The sequence below is a fragment of the Dipodomys ordii genome, unplaced genomic scaffold (assembly GCF_000151885.1).
Source record: "Dipodomys ordii isolate 6190 unplaced genomic scaffold, Dord_2.0 Scaffold31, whole genome shotgun sequence".
Classification (NCBI taxonomy): domain Eukaryota; kingdom Metazoa; phylum Chordata; class Mammalia; order Rodentia; family Heteromyidae; genus Dipodomys; species Dipodomys ordii.
The window spans coordinates 3,532,539-3,541,136 of record NW_012267247.1 but is presented as its reverse complement, the minus strand read 5'-3'; positions in this window follow the sequence as shown (position 1 = coordinate 3,541,136).

Sequence of the window (8,598 nt, the reverse complement as noted above, 5' to 3'; positions counted from 1 at the left end):
CTGCCCAGACCTGAAGGTCACTCTAAGGGGCTCTTGTTGCCTATGGTAGCTGCCCCAGAGAAGGGGGTTGGAAGTTGATTATGTACTGCTTTTACTACATGGGCCTACTGTTGCCTAGGAAGGGAGCATGCTAAGCTGTGGAGAGGGGAAGGAGTGTGCTAAGCTATGGGAAGGGAGCTCATTTCGCTAACAGGAGCACAAGCAATGGAATGTGCTTTGGGGAGAGTATTTTCTTTTTTTTTTTTTTGTCGGTCGTGGGGCTTGAACTCTGGGCCTGGGCGCTGTCCCTCAGCTCTTCAGCTCAAGGCGAGCGCTCTACCACGTGAGCTACAGCGCCACTTCCGGTTTTCTGATGGTTTATTGGAGATAGGAGTCTCATGGTCTCTCCTGCCCAGGCTGGCTTTGAACCGCGATCCTCAGATCTCAGCCTCCTGAGTAGCTAGGATTACAGGTGTGAGCCACCAGCGCCCGGCTGGGGAGAGTATTTTCTTTTTTCTTAAATAAGCCTTTAAAGAACTCTCTGGCTGGAGCCCCACGGCTGCAGGCCAGGCAGGTGTTTGCTCCCCACAGCTAGCCTACATCAGCAGCCAGAATCATGCTCCATGGACTCAGCAAACAAGGCCTGACCATTTCCTGATCCACTTTGGGTCTGTTCCTAGCAGGGCGACTACCTGGGCATTCCCAGAAAAAGTCCCTCCTCCTCAGTCATCTCCAAGTCATTCAAGATGGGTGAAAAGCTGGAAATCCTTTGCTCCCAAGCTATTAGTGTTTGTGTGACTTTCTCCCCCTAGTGGTCAAGTGACAAATGATGTGAGGCCCACCAACTTCTGGGGAGGTCAGAAGCAGAAGGCCTTTTTTAGGAACTTCTCTCTAAAGCCTTCTTTTGACTGGTGAGCACAGTGAAGTCCAGGGCAAACGTGTGAATTGCCAGGTGAACATGCACACAAGTGTACAGTTTTCTAGTATACTTTCCTTTGGATTCCACCTTCCTAAATTTGTTACATATGCATGAACTCATACTATATTAATGGCTTACATATTTTCTTTATTTAAAATGACTCTTCTTGAACACAAATAAATATATTTCTGAGATAAATTTTGGTGTTTTTTTTTCTTCCAAATGTGGATAACCAGTCGATTTCCACAGATAGTGAACCTATCAAAAAAACTTCCACATCTGGAGGGCATGCAGGTTGCTAGGATTCTGAGACAATCAGAAAAGGGGAAGATTAGCAAGCAGCCATGTTGACATCCAAAGGGGATGGTAGTGCCAGCGTTCCCTGCTGCAGTGTTGATGATGATTCCCTGCTGCAGTGTTGATGATGAAGACTCCAGAACGCTGACACAGTGGCCAAAGAAAGCTTCCAGGAGGAGGGCAAAAGGGACCAGGTAAATGAAGGGAGATTGGGGTCTCCTGAACGGGACTAAAGGAAAAGCCAACCACAGGAGTCAGCTGTCCAGAATGAGTTGTTATATAAACAACTTGGGAACGAATTATTCTCGGGCTCAATTCTCCCCGCCTGCCAGGAAGGAGACTGACCTGTTAGATACCTGGCACTTGGCAGCAGCCAGGATCTATGAAGAAAAATCAATCATGAACATATAAAAATGTTCTTTTGGATCCCATTTTGCAAGTAAGGAAACCAAAGCTGGGTTGGGATAAAGGAATGTGACTATATTCACCTAGCTGGGCTGAAATTGGAGAATATTTCACACGGGACTCTCAGCCCGGCTACACAGTATGTATGTTTACATGAGGCCTGATTCTTGCAAACCTTGCAAAAACTGCAAGACAACCATGCCACAGCCTGTCATTGCTATCTTCCATACTCAGTCCAAGTTGGGGGCTGCTCTGATACCCCCTGGCCAGCCAAAAGCATGTGGCTATGTGCCTTGTAGCTCCATTGCTTTTCTCTCTGTGTGTGTGTATGTGTGTGTGTGTGTGTGTGTGTCTGTGTCTGTCTGTCTGCCTGTCCTGGGGCTTAATTTCAGAGCCTAGGTACTGTCTCAGAGCTTTTTTACTCAAGACTAGCACTGTACCACTTGAGTCACAGCTCTACTTCTAGCTTGTGGGTGACTACTTAGAGATAAGAGTCTCACAGAATTGCCTGCTCAGGGTGGCTTCAAACTGTGATCCTCAGATCTCAGCCTCCTGAGTATCTACGATTATAGGATTATAGGTGTACCAAAGCAACAAAGCTGTGTGCTTTGTTGCTTTCTGTATTCCTACTTAGGCACAAGGTTCAGGGGTAATGAATTGAACCTTCCTGGGTGAGGGTGTAAAATCTCTGAGATTGATCTATTGGTACTCCAAACTTGGGAGAATAGTGATCCATGTCATTCCCCTTGCTTGAGATGCTCTGTTTCTCCAACTCATCCTCTGTACATGCGTGCATGCACGCATGCACACACAGGCACTAGTGCTAGACCTTGAACTCAGGGTCCCTTACTCTTGCTTGGCTTTTTCGTTCAAAGTTGTGCTCTATCATTTGATCCACACCTTCACTTCCAGATTTTTGCTGGTTCATTGGAGATAAGAATCTCACACAACTTTTCAGTCCAAGCTGACTTTGAACTTTGTTGTTCAGATCTCAGCCTCCTAAGTACTCCTCTTCCTCCTCCTCCTTCTCCTCCTCTTCATATCTCCTCACTCCCAGATCCACTCCATGTAACTAGTGGCCCAGTCCATCCAGAACATAGTGTCTCAGTGTTGAGGGGCTGAAAAAGATGGGGTGATGTGAAAGGAGGGATTCCAAGGTTTATGTCCTACCTGACTGTGTGACCATAGACAAGACTTCACATGTTGCTGGGCCTCAGTGTCTCACATATAAAATGGATCTAGTAGTCCAGGATCTGGTAGCTCTTACATGTAACTCCAGCTGGGGGATTGATTAAAGGAGGCTGAGATTTGAAGATTGACTTCCAAAGCTAGCCCAGGCAGAAAAGTCAGTTAGCCAACCAAGAGCCAGAAGTGGAGCTGTGGTTCAAGTGGCAAAGCACCAGCCTTGAGCAAAAAGTCTGAGGGACAGTGCCCAGGTCCAGTACCAGCACAATAATATTAACAACAACAACAATAACAAAAAAACAACAACAGCTTGGCGCTGGTGGCTCACACCTGTAATCCTAGCTCCTCAGGAGGCTAAGATCTGAGGATCACAGTTTAAAGCCAGCCTAGGCAGAAAAGTCCATGAGACTCTTATCTCCAATTAACCACCAGAAAACAAGAGGTAAAGCTGTGGCTCAAAGTGGTAGAGCACTAGCCTTGAGTACAAAGGGAATGTGGCTTAGTGGTAGAGTGCTTGCCTAGCATGCATGAGGCCCTGGGTTCCATTCCTCAGTACCACGTAAACGGAAAAGGCCCGAAGTGGCTCTGTGGCTCAAGTGCTAGAGTGCTAGCCTTGAGCACAGAGAAAGAGACTCAAGGACAGTGCTCAGGCCCTGAGTTCAAGCCCCAGGACAGGCAAAAAAAAAGAATATATAATAATAATAATAATAATCCCTACCCCAAAGGTTAAATGTAAGCAGTGACGATGTTTGTTTGTTTGTTTGCTTGTTTGATTGGTCGTGGGGCTTGAACTCTGGGCCTGGATGCTGTCCCTCAGCTCTTCAGCTCAAGGCTAGTTCTCTACCACTTGAGTCACAGCGCCATTTCCAGCCTTTTCTGCTTATGTGGTGTTGAGGAATCGAACCCAGGGCCTCATGCATGCAAGGCAAGCACTCTACCACTGAGCCACCTTCCCAGCAGTGACGATGTTTAAATGCTCAGCTCAGTAAGCCTTCACTCATGTCACTGTTTTGTTTTGTTTTGTTTTTTATGGAAAAAGCAACATTTACAATGCTATCCTTCGGGCCAGCTGGAGCTCATCCATCTTCACAACCCTGATTTGGAACAGATCAACTTTATTTGCTGGAGAATCAGTGGCCAGGGCGCTGGCGCTGGCAGTTCCAGTGCTGGCTGCAGTGGGCACGGTGCCTGGGAACCTTGGAGCTAGGGGGAGGAGGACATTTCTCCCCTGCAATCCCAGAACCTCCTCCACCACCACCCAAGAGGCCCCCTTGTCCCCACCTGTCTTCAAGGCGCGCTTTGATTTCTCCCCAGGGGACTTCACCTGCTACATCCATCATCGGAAGAAGGCCAGGAATGCCACCTGGTGGGTGAACAGGGCCAAATGGAAAGGGGGCTGCCCAGAACACTGTGGGAGATTCACAGAGGAAAGCCCCTGACAGGATAGGGTCATCCCTGGACCTGCAGGAGAGAGTTCTGGTGTGGGAATCGGGAGTCCGCTGTTTGCCTGGCTCCAAGGCTGTCTGCTATGTAACAGTGATGAGTCTGTCAACCTTTCTGTACCACCATAATCCTTATTGCTCCCCCCACCCCCAGTCCTGGGGCTTGAACTCAGGGCCTGGGTGCTGTCCTTGAGCTTCTTCTGCTCAGGGCTAGCACACTAGTTTGAACCACAGTACCACTTCTGGCCTTTTCTGAATAGTTTATTGGAGATAAGAGTCTCACAGACTCATACCTGGTCTGGCTTCAAATAGCAATTCTCAGTCTCCTGAGGAGCTAGTAGTACAGGCGTGAGCCATGAGCTCCTGGCTTCCTTATTGCTATTTTTAACTTCCCTTCTCTTCCTAGCCAACAGTAAGATGATTAAAACAATAATGGTGTTTACATGTTTCAAATACAGTCAGCACTCCTTCTCTACAAATTCCTCATCTATGAGTTTAACTAACTTGGAATTTTGTTAAACATTTTTGCATCTGTAGTAAACAAACATCCAGAACTTTCTTGTGTCATTATTCCCTAAACAGCACAACATAGCAGCTATTTATGTAGCAGTTTCCATATTATAAGTCATCTTTAGGGGTGTGTGTGTGTGTGTGTGTGTGTGTGTGTGTGTGTGTGCTGGTACCAGGGCTTGAACTCAGGGCCTGGGCCTGGGCACTGTCCCTCTGCTCTTCAGCTCAAGGTGAGTACTCTACAGGTAGCCACAGGGCCACTTCTGGTTTTCTGGTGGTTTATTGGAGATAATGGACTTTCTTGCCGAGGCTGGCTTTGAACCACGATCCTCAGATCTCAACCTCCTGAGAGATTGAGCTAGGATTACCAGCATGAGCTATTGGCACCCGGCTCAGTGAGACTCTTATCTCCAATTAACTACTAAAAGGTCAGAAGTAGAACTGTGGTTTACATGGTCGAGCACCACCCTTGAACAAAAAGGCTCAGGAGCAGTGCCCAGACCCTGAGTTTAAGCCCCAGTTCTGGCACCAAAACAAAAACAAAACCTAACAAACAAACAGATGCAAACTTCTTGCCTGGCTGACTTTTTGCTCACTAGATCAAAGGCCTTTTATTATATCATTGGCTATCATTGGCTTTGCATTACTCTGCATCATGTGACAAACCAGAGAGGAGGGGCAGCTTTCTGAACGCACATAGCTGGTCCCTAGTGCAGCTGGTGCTGGAACCCAGTGACTTGCAGCCTAACCCCAGCCACATCCAGGAAGCCCGGACAGCACTTGAGACATTCCCAAACTGGCGTCCGCCATTTTTTGCTCATCATGCCAACACCATTCATTCATTCATTCACCCACAGATTCATTGGAGACTCAAGTGTTTGTACACCTGTCCAGATGGGCAGCTCTGCTGACTCCAGTTTGGGGGATGAAGTGTCACACAAGGCAAGACTCCTTGCCAGGGTGGATGGGCAGCAAGATGGAATCCTAAAGAGTCCCAGGGGACCGCCTTTGGCAGGAATCCTCTTTGCCCCCAATAGGAGGGTCTAAGAGGGGGAGTCAGGGCTCAGCCTCACATACATTCTGGGGTCCCTCTGCCTACGGACCCAGAGCCCTTCCGTCATGTTTCATGGATTAACTACACTTTCTGGAGACAATTTGGCCAGCTGTTCCCATGCGATCTAGATGAGATTCTAGAGGGTTCCACAAATGGCAGGTGATATAGTATTCATCTTTTAGAGGTTTGGGGATTAATATATGGGTTCTAAGTAGAGCCAAAATATGGGGATGCAATAACAGGTGTTCAGAGTTGCGTTATAGCACACTCCTAGTTATTCCTTGAAATCCTGCCCTCTACCCTATGTACCTTCCCTGGGCAACACAAACCCAGCAAGTTCAGCTGCATGCCATTCCTCTGTCACCACCAGCCTCCTAGTGCTGCAATCATCCATTCCTCTCCCTGGGTTTTGTACTCCCCAATGCAGGGGCTCAGGGGCTCTCTTTAATCTTGCCTCTGTGGTTTAGTCATCTGGTTGACCCTCTGAAAGGAGGGTGATTTTTGATACCCTGAAACTCATCTCATGCTACTTATTTTTGTTTTTTGAGAGAGGCTGTCCTTCTGTAGCCCAAGGTGGCCTGGCACTCAAGATTCCCCAACCTCTACTTCCTGAGTGTTGGCTGGGATTATAGGTATAAACTACCACCCTCATCTCTATTATTTTTCATTCATTTAGACACTCAACAAAGATCTTTGAGCTTCTGTACAGGGTTTTTTGTTTTGTCTTCTTGTTGTTGTTTTTTGCGACTCTTCATCTGTACAGACATATTTAATACGTTATGCTGAGAATTTGGAAAGTGGGAAAGAAATTAATGGACGATGGCAAGAATGTGTTAGGACAGTGAGAGCCATGGCAATTTTGAGACCAGGTCTCATTATATAGCCTCGGTTAGTCTCAACTCATTAGCCTCCCGCCTCAGCCTCCAGGGTGTTGAGATTACAGGTGTATGTGACCACACTCAACTTGTCATTTTATTTTTATGATGGAAAAATTCATCCTCTTTAGAAATGTACTTGAAGCATTACAAGAGATTCTGGTTTTCTCTATAAGAAGTTATAATATCTATTGTGAGAAAAGAAAATTCCCAGCTGGGCACTGGTGGCTCACGCCTGTCATCTTAGCTACTCAAGAGGCTGAGATCTGAGGATCACGGTTCAAAGCCAGTCCGGGCAAGAAAGTCCAAGAAACTCTTATCTCCAATGAGCCACTCAGAAAACCAGAAGTGGAGCTCTGGCTCAAGTGGGAGAGTGCTAGCCTTGAGCTGAAGAGCTCAGGGACACTGCCCAGACCCAGAGTTCAAGACCCACGACCCACCAAAAAAAAAAAGAAGAAGAAGGAAGTTCTCCACGGTGGAGCTCAATCCTATCTGCCCTTCTGCCCAAGCTTTCTTTAGTGCAGAAGGGGAGAAATGAATTAAAAATTTACATCCAAGAAGCTTTGCTGGGCCAAAGGCCTTCTTTCCTTCCTTTCCAAAAACCTCATGTCGAGGCTTACAGGAACTTTTGGGAATATTGGCCTCATTTGGCATCTTTGGACTTTTCTAGCCTGTTCTGCAGCATCAGTATCCCCAGCTTCCTGAATTCCTGCTGTGCACTGGAAATGACAGGACAGACAGGAACTCCTCAGAGAAGCTCCCTGCCAAGGAAAAATGCCCCAAATGCTGAAAGCCAAGCAATGTGGCTCGGTCAAGTCAAGCCCCTCTTCTCTGTGCCTGACTCCTGCTCAGAGGGGCCACTCTGCTGATGACTTGGACCTGAGACCTGGAAGGGATGACTTTCCTGATGAGGCACCCCAACGGGTGATGTCATGTTACCCACAGGCCAGGAGTGCCAGTCATAAATTAGCTAACTGTACAGCAGCCACAGACACTCCCTTTGGAAACAAATAACAGCCTTATGCAAAATGGTTTTGGATGGCATGGAGCGAGTATAAATACTTGGTGGCTGCCGGCATGTGATCTTCACTTTGCAGTGAGTCGAAGACACACCTCAGTGCAGGAACTGGACCTTATAGGCAGTCCTCAAGTTTCCTGGGCCCAGGTCTCGTCCTGTCCTCTCCCATCTGCAGACCCTGGTCCTTCAAGCAGCCAGGAGCAGTAAGCAGTGCAGCTAGCTGTGACGTGAGTTGTCTGCTGCTGATTCTGAGAAGGGGGTTGTTTCTCTCTGTGTGGGAATGGCTCAGAGACTTGTGAGTGTGTGTGTGTGTGTGTGTGTGTGTGTGTGGTGGCGGCGGAGAATCTTCTGCTGTAGACAGAAGCTGATAGAAAGTCTCTGCAAAGAAATATCAATGTCAGGTTTGGCCATTTGAACAAGGCATTGCATTCAGGGTTGGTTTGTTTTTCTTCTGCTAATATTTGCTGTGGTTGCTCCATGATAAGGAAAAAGGAACTTTCTGGAAAATTCAGAATGGCTGGGAATGATAACTGCTAAGATTTTTTTTTAAATGTACACATATTATCTGATCCAGTTCTTAAAACATGTGTCCTGCCTCCAATTCTGGAAGCTAGATGTTACTCTGCCTGTATAACTAGTTCAATAACTAGAGTCTGACACAAAGATTCATGAGTCAGCCTTACTCCTCACTGTCCCCCCAAAACAAGGCTTTCCCTTGTGAGCTCAGCTGTGGGGAAGTCCAAACTCTTTTAGTTTATTTTCTTCCTTCCTTCCTTCCTTTTCCTTCTTTTCCTTTCCTTTTTTTTTTTTGGGGGGGGAGCCAGTCGTGGGGCCTGAACTCTGGGCCTGGGCACTGTCCCTCAGCTCTTCAGCTCAAGGCTAGCGCTCTACCACTTGAGCCACAGCGCCACTTC